The sequence below is a fragment of the Mytilus edulis genome, chromosome 3, assembly GCF_963676685.1.
Source record: "Mytilus edulis chromosome 3, xbMytEdul2.2, whole genome shotgun sequence".
Classification (NCBI taxonomy): domain Eukaryota; kingdom Metazoa; phylum Mollusca; class Bivalvia; order Mytilida; family Mytilidae; genus Mytilus; species Mytilus edulis.
The window spans coordinates 93,779,063-93,788,163 of NC_092346.1; the positions used below are offsets into that span (position 1 = coordinate 93,779,063).

Sequence of the window (9,101 nt, forward strand, 5' to 3'; positions counted from 1 at the left end):
CTAGTATTAGAGCGTAGATGCGAAAGCGTAATCGACTTACAAAAACATTAAATCAAAAATTTAGTCCCAAATTGGACAAAATTTAAAGAATTCTCTATAGCTATTCTTTATTAACCAGTCCCCATTTGGGACTTGATAGGGATAACTATATGAGTGTTTACAATTTAAAATAGAGAGAGTAAAAATTCTACCACAGAGCAGAACGTGATTGGTCGTTTCCAAATTTTGAATAGGTGTGCACTTTGTTTGGGTTGGGATGAACAGAGTTACTGGACTTGCTCATGCTTGTATGTGTAACGCGGGTGACCGTGTTAAGTTTGCATGAACTGGTGCTGGAACTGCACTGAACTGGAACTTAGAATACTGGAATAATAACAAGCTTGTATTAAAATGGATGTTTATTGTTTGCTGGTCACGAATGCAAGTAAATAATAATAATACATTGAACAATGAACATACATAATAAAAACATATATATATATAGAAACATGAATACAATGAAATATATCAGTAACTCTGGTATTTGAATAATGCGAATAAGAATAAATTAACTCACCCAAAAGTATGGTTCACTTTAAATGGGGTAAGATAAGCTCACTTGATGAGTCTTTTGTAGACGAAACGCGCGTCTGGTGTATATACAAAATTAAGTCCTGGTATCTATGATATGTTTATTATTGAAACATATATAATTCAAACTGTGGAAATTGAAATATGAATATGAACATGAAATATAAATAAAGGGAGATAATTTGAATAGTGTATTTACAGTTTCCATGGAAACAATGCCAACGTAAGTTTATCTCATTTAAACCTGTTTCTGAATAAAACATTAATGTAATTCTAACTAAGTAATATAAAACAGTTAACAAACATCTATGTACAATTTTCCAGATGAATATAACACGAATAAAACATGAATGCAAGAGCACCATCCTTTTCTATGCATTGGAAGTTTGAATGAAAAATTGCCATGCGAAAATGTTTATAACTAACGTATGTGCATGAAGAATTAAACGTTACGCATAATAATATTAATAATTTTAACACTATTAAACACTTTGAAAAGTCGAAGGAATGAGAATACATAACTTTTAGTTTTGTCGAAATAAAAGCTACTTCAATTAGGGGAGTAAATCTGCAGTGATATGTTTATTTCAAACACATATTAATTTATAGTGAATTAGGTAACAAGTTTTGTAACTTATATTAATCCCTTTCCACTTTGCGGGTGCGCGTGCTGCCTTGCAGCGGTATTAGCCTACTCTTTTTCGTAATCTATAAAGATGTCTTTAACGTGCAAGAGATATGGCTCTCTTTTAACACGGGTCAGCCATTTATTGTCCCCTTCCGACGGACTATCATCGTTCCCTCAAGACCATACTTGCAAATGGTGTCATAGGAGAGCCGAAAGTTGAGTTCCTGAAATTTTCATCCAAAACGGGAATCGAACCAGGAACCTTTGTATAAGTAGTCATTGATATGAACAGTGACCCAAAAATAAAAGAACTTAAAGTACTTAGGGGAAACCTTAACTAACTATATACAATATTATTTATAAATACTTAAACGAACTCAAATAGTTAAATGCCTGAAAATATCGCGTCGTTATTGGCCACGAGCATCACTGAAGGGACAAGTATAGTCGAAATGCGCATCTGGTGCAGAAAAATTGGTACTGTTAATGTTATTAATTATCTAAGGAAAATGGATTGAACGAAGTTGAATAAAGCGTATCGAAACACGCACATTAAAAAAAGCGTATTAAAACACGCATATTAAAAATAACAAATTAACTATTTACAAAACGAATTGAATACTTATTCTGAACTCTTGAAACTATAGAAAATACTTGAATTAAAAGAATGTACTCTTGTAACTTTTATTGAATATATTTTATATAAAGAATTCCCTTTTGAGTGCGCAAACTAACTAAATTTAAATAAACTTTTAAGACCTTAACAATATCTATAAAATAATGTAAATTATGAACTTGAAAGTATAAATGCAAAATACATGAATAAAAACAATATTGCTACTTATTCTGTCTTAAAACTTTGTTATAAAATCTTAAAGAAATATACAAAAAAAATAATTTAACTTGACTCACCTAAAATTAGATTAAGCTATATAAAGAAAAGATGTTAAATGTTTGGTAATCACGACTGGCAAGTGACCAGACATGCTTGTCAAAGTTTCAAGCTTGGTTTCCGGGCGAGGATAACCACCAGATATAGTATATCATGACAGATATTGACAGTGTAAAATTGCATATCATTATTAAACATTAATATATGTTTGTCATCATCAAGCATATTCATAAAATACAAAGTGACTATCACGATTAAAAAAGGCTATCACGTAAATCTGCATATATTAGACATAATAATAAAACATGTTTTTTTTTATTTTTAATATCATTACAATTAGAACACAACCTTTTTTCTTAACACATTTTCTCGTATCTTCATATTTCTATTCTTATAGGTGCGATGTCACACCGAGACATTGTACTTCTGTATTTACTTAAGCATATTTTTAATCAAATAGTTCCCAACACCATATATATATTAAACTCTCTGTTAGTTCAGAATTTACTCCATAAAACACTTTTTTATTCACACATTTTTTGTAAATCGACATCCAATTTCTTAAAATACAGGATCATTGTTTAATGCTACACAGCATCCAGTCCATATTATCATATAATGACAGATAATGTGTGTATTTCCCGACAACCTTACTAAAGTGCATAGCTCTATGTACCTCACACTATATATACATGATTAATCCCTTATACCCCATACGACAGCACTATATCCAATTACAGACCAAACTAAATTAAATGAATCAAAAAGTTTGTAAATGTTGAGTACTTGAAACCTCCATTTGATTGACACTTGGATATTAACAACCCTAATGATCTGCTAGCAGATTTTACCACCGCTTTTGGAATATTAGAATAACTCAAAATTCAGTAAAAAGCAAACCAAGATCATTATAATGAGATACAGTATCCAGATTGTTACTATTTGATTAAAATGAAAAAGTAGTTCTAGGAACAGACTGTGTTTAAAAATATACAATGTTTGACTTATCTAAATTAACTGTCATATACTTTTTTTCACCATGTATTGAGTGTACAGCTTTTGTAAATCATTTTCATTTCTAGTTGAATAAACACCATCTACATTCTATAATATACAAACTTTATAAAAACACCATCTGCATACAATTATATACAAACTCCATCATTATCAATATTATTGCCAATATTTAACCTGTTGATACCATTTAGTTAATCGTTAACAAAAATTATGATGAATAATGGAGATAATACACACCCTTCTTTTCAGGTTTCATGTTAAACAAATCAAGAAAATAACCGTTTATCTGAACACAAAACATTTCGACACAATGAATGTATAACCTGTATCATTTTCGAACTAATTTCTAATGAATAGTTTTCCAAACAATAAATCCTTATTAATCCAATCATAGGGCTTTTTAAGGTCAATAAATGCAATATGAGTTGAAAGTGTTCGAAGTTATCGTGTTTAATAATGTTTGATAATTAAAAATACTTTTATGGTCAAATTTGTATCTACCTTTTATAAAGTCATTTTACCATCATATAAGTAGTCGATGTCATCGAGTTTGTGTGTTAAACGTGAATTAAGAACACAACAATAGAGTTTATAACAAGACTGCCTTATTATTGGTGTTTTAAACAATTTTTCTGAGTATATTAAATTTGTTTTATATTTCTTCAATTACATGTTTACTTTTGTTTCTAATTCATGAATTATCAATACAAACATTGAAATGATGTTGATCATATTAAGTTACACAGTCATGTGATTAGGGTGAGCACCTTTTAGAGGTAACAGATTTAGAAAATCTTTTTGTTTTCTGATCACAAATTGCACCATCGAAATGATCACAATTGCACTCGCTAGGTGACCAATATGTGCCATTACCGCAAGAATGAGACACCAATTTTCCATTCGAGCATTGGTAAAATCTATCACAGAAATCTATATTTGAATAATATGATATACTTTGAGATTCTTCCTTGCATCCAGATACACAATCTGTAATAAAATAAATGTAAAAAGATATACAATACCTAACACCAAGGATTATTTAAAAGTCGCTTATCGAATGGCAAAATAAAAAGCCCAAACACATCGAACGAATGGAAAAGTCTGTCATATTCCGATTTATTAAAGGCATTTCCTATGTAGAAAATGAATTTGAAAACTTCGTTTCTTATCCATTGGCTACATGATTAGAATAATCTAAAAATATCTTTTCGTTAAAATCAGATTTTTAATAGAGGTTTAAAATAATCTCGTTTTAATTCGAATGATCTCTGTGACTACTAGTAATTAAAATTATTCCAAAGCTTTTTGGTATAGGTTATATAGTTCCGTGTAAAATATTCTTCGGTATGTTATATATGTTTTTTATTGATAGTTTGTATGATAAGTTACTACTAATTTAACTGTGCGATTGAGAACAACGAATTTAAATCAAACTGAACAATACGTGGTGTCTGAAGAATGTGTTTTAATTAGTAATATTGATTGTAAACAATTGAAGGGCTGATTTTATAAAACTAATACATACCATCCCCCTCACAGAAAGGTACAGTAGTTGTAGATGTCAGGTTAGCAGCAAGTTCGATATTTTTCATTACTGGTACACAAGAGATGGTTTGATTTACTGAAAGCTTGGAAATACGAAATGTTTCGTCAACTGCGAGTTTTGCGCCTCCCATCATATCGTTGTTACTACAAACATTCGTGTCAGGTAATTCTTTGGACGTTGGCTCATGGTTTACAACCAAGACTAAAGAACTGGCAATACAATTCGCCGTCATTTCACAATGAACATGAATAAAGCCATAAATACGAGTCACACTTTGCTGTAGCGTCGGGTCTAAAATAAAATTAAAAGTTTAAACATGTTCCTAAAGATGTTATTTATTTCATCTGAAGCCTTCGGAAGCCACACTGACACAGAAATATTCCGTAAATACTACTAAGCATGGACTGACTACAGAAACCATTATCCTGCCTTCAGTAAACAAAAAAAAACCTTCCCAAATTACCTGTGTGAAAAAAATGAATAGAAAAGACAACATAAGACGACTCCCTGGAAATTGGAAACAATGAAGATTTATTAGGTTGTAATATGTTTGTTTGGAATTAAAAAACCGAAAATGAATTGGAATTGACTGTACCAAGAAAAATCACAATTGTTATCCATTTGTTAGATGTGATTGATCAGTTTATTTTCGATCTATGAGTTTGACCGTCTCTCTTGTATCTTTCACTCCTCCTTGAGAATCTCCCCTCATATGATACATGTTGTGAGTTGTATTGATTTAAATGGACAACAGATGGGTAGAAAATAAGCATCTCAATACAATGGGTGATATAAGCTGTGTAACTGACTGGATCGTATCAAATGAAACTCAGGTGTTACTTTATTTTGATGTCTTCTGCAGACTGTAAAATACACAGTAAGGTTTTTAATATTCTGAAACATGTAATTTTTATATACCTAGGTTCAACCAGTTATTAAAACTTTTCTGAATTCATCGGTCTGTCTGTACGTAGATTTTGGACATATTTTTGATGAACCATAAGACTGAATGTTAATTTCAAAGAGTTCATTTATTTTGCGTTTTAATTGTCTTATTGATATTTACTATATACCCAATGGTTAACGTTTAATTGTAACAACTTAGTCAAAGGTTAATTCGCGCTACTGAAAAATATGGCTAGCTAGTAATGATTGCTTTTCTTTTAAACAAACTATTACACACAATAGGAAAAGCGTTTCCATTGACAAATATGTCTTCCCAAAACTATGACCTTCATCAGTGTCAGTCACTTTTCAAACTGTGATACAATAATATTTAAATATTTTTTTATCATTGGTTATAATTATTACTAGTATACTAAAATACCTTTTAATCTGATTGTGAATTCAAAGGGAGTTAAGTTATCAACTCCATTATATAAAGACAGTTCGTAAATTCCAATACTGTCACATGTTGCCGTTTTCTTTACAAAACGGAACTGTTGATAAGTCCTTGAAGAGTTAAAATAAATGATCCAGTCTCCGATTTGTCGCACAAAAATATCAGATGAAACATTGACTGAAAAACCTTGAAGTGCAATACAATATTGAGATGACTTCTGTGTGATATTTACACGCGATGGGTTAACAGTAAATTTTTGTGTAAAAGGAATGCATATTGGTTCTCCAATCGTGGCAGTAGATATATCATTATCACATTTATCTAAAACGAAAATAAAAGAAGATTTTAAAATGATTATAAAATTTCAAATGCATTCATTTTAACGGAGCAATTCCTCGGAGAGAGAAGGTAATGCATATGTACAGCTATAAAACCATGCTCTGAAATTAAAATTAAAATCATCTAGACACTTGGTTTTGATTATTTACAATCAACCATAATATTAATAATGATAATCGTTTTAATAACGTCTTAAATTTTAAGACGTGGCTTTGTATTTATTTATCCCTCATTGTGTGATAGTTCTGAAAAATTATATTCTTTTCTTTTATTTTTGATGACGTGGTTTGTCAATATGCCTTTTTGTGTTTCTTTGATACATGTGACGTGCCTCTGTACTTACACATCCAGTCATAGTATAGTTGTTGTATGATATGTTTTTCATTTTTGTCTTTGTCTTTAATTTTTGCTAATGTGTTATGTCTATAAGCCTGTTAGAGTTTTTTTTATACATATGACGTGGCTCTGTACTTAAACATTATGTTATTTTGCTAATTTTAAATTGACAATGATTCATTGATAAACAAAGGAATACTAGTAATTTCTGACATGCCAAATCGAAACTTCAATTAAACTGATTTGGTCTTCATATGAAAAACTAGCAAAATCTCTCCCGTTAGGGGTTAAGTATAATGCTATCATAAAATACATTTGAGAGACTTTGTTTACCATTAATGCAAAAAATCATATCTTGTATAAAAGCAAATTGTATGATAAGAACCCGAGTATCAGTTGTTACATGTATCACGTAGTCCGTTTTTTTGTTCGTTTGGTGTTTGTTTTTGTTGCAGTTCATTGTTTCTGTTGTTCAGTTGTTTTCCTTTTATAGGTGTTGTATTTCTCTTCAAATTTGGTTTATGATCCGGATCTGTTTTCGCTGAATCGATTTATGTTTATTGAACAGCGTTACACTACTGTTGCCTTCGTTTATAGAGAATAAGTAAACACAAGGCAAATGACCATTCTACAGCATATCAAATGATGCAACCTTTTGTTTTTAATCTGGGACTAAAGTAAATTACATTTTCAATAATTCTTAACAGTTATTTTGACTCATACTGAAATAGCTTACACATTTATTATGGGCAGATCATTACATCAAACATTACACAAATTGATGTATGACATGAAATAGCACATACAACATTTTATTTTCCCGTCAAATTTGAATGAAATATTTGCCTCCATACGTTTACAACATAGCAATAAATTACCTAGTTTTTTTTTCCATAAGTGATACTTTGCATCTTACCAATACCAATGTATAAACATTTATCAATTAATTGTTTTGTTTGTTTGTTTGATATGAGTTAACTGAACTATTTATATATATGAAACACATGATTTATTTTTTAAAGGTATGTATAAATTGCACCCTGATTGGCACCCCACTCATTGATTTACGCGCCAGGTAAAAATCATGTGACAAGTAGCACATGGTTTTTCGTACAGGTAAAGTGGTAAGGCAGAGCACACCTAGATTTTGATGTGAACAGACGTTCTGTCTGCTGCAGTTCACTTATATTTGGTGATACCTCAGAATTGTCAATTCAGGACATGGAGATTCACAGGACAATATAATGAATTTGCTCAGGTAAGAACATTTATTTATATTTTTGAAGGTGTTATTATTTAGTTGTCATTTTGACTTATCAAACAGACCCGGAGACTTTTCATTCACGTGGCGGTCGATTTATGGTTTGAAATCTTGTTTTCATTTGATTATAAATTTATTTGGGGTTCAATTATTTGTTTCAGGGGTTGGTCCATGCAGTTTTAACGCTCAGTTTTGGAGCGGCAGCATTTAAATGGTCAGACAACGTACGTCCCATTTATTGACACAGATCTTCCCAAATACCAGTTGTGAGGTTTAGTTTAACGTATCATACAACGGCCAATATATATATGTTATGTGGCAGAAATTACGTATTTACGTTTATAGAAGCTGTGGTATATTCACCGGAAGTTGGTGTTAGTTTACCGGAAGTCCGTGTTTCATTTAACGGAAGTGGCATATCAATATAGAAGCTATGCAATTAGTGAAATGTATTTTATAAGTGAATATATAGTGAGCCATACATCTTATTGATGTTACAAGTGTACACAAGTCAATATTAAATAGTGAAAAGTTTAATAAAGTAAAGGTTTAGAATAATTCAATCTGAAAGTATTTGATGTTCGTTCCAAGCGACGTCCTAGATCTTGACCGCAAACAGAGTGAATGATAGCAGATGTGATGAGACATTTTTCTGATTAGTTTCAATTTATACTTACTAACATTTCAGTTGTTTACTTTGTTTATTTGTATTCATTTGCATGTTATAATTATGTTTAGTTTTGTTTGATTTTGTTTATTTTTGTTTTAGTAAAATATTATTTTTTACTTGTGTTTCTATGAATGTTGGCCAACTGACAATCCGATTATCCTACGTCTTTACAATCATCTAGACACTTGGTTTTGATTATTTACAATCAACCATAATATTAATAATGATAATCGTTTTAATAACGTCTTAAATTTTAAGACGTGGCTTTGTATTTATTTATCCCTCATTGTGTGATAGTTCTGAAAAATTATATTCTTTTCTTTTATTTTTGATGACGTGGTTTGTCAATATGCCTTTTTGTGTTTCTTTGATACATGTGACGTGCCTCTGTACTTACACATCCAGTCATAGTATAGTTGTTGTATGATATGTTTTTCATTTTTGTCTTTGTCTTTAATTTTTGCTAATGTGTTATGTCTATAAGCCTGTTAGAGTTTTTT

General features: G+C 30.6%; 1 long non-coding RNA gene across 1 annotated transcript; it reads left to right on the plus strand.

The window, feature by feature from the left end:
- Positions 1 to 7,697: 7,697 nt before the first annotated feature.
- On the plus strand, positions 7,698 to 8,717 carry LOC139514988 (uncharacterized). Its single transcript, XR_011662787.1, has 2 exons — positions 7,698 to 7,928; positions 8,093 to 8,717. It is a non-coding gene; the product is annotated as an uncharacterized lncRNA (long non-coding RNA).
- Positions 8,718 to 9,101: the final 384 nt, after the last annotated feature.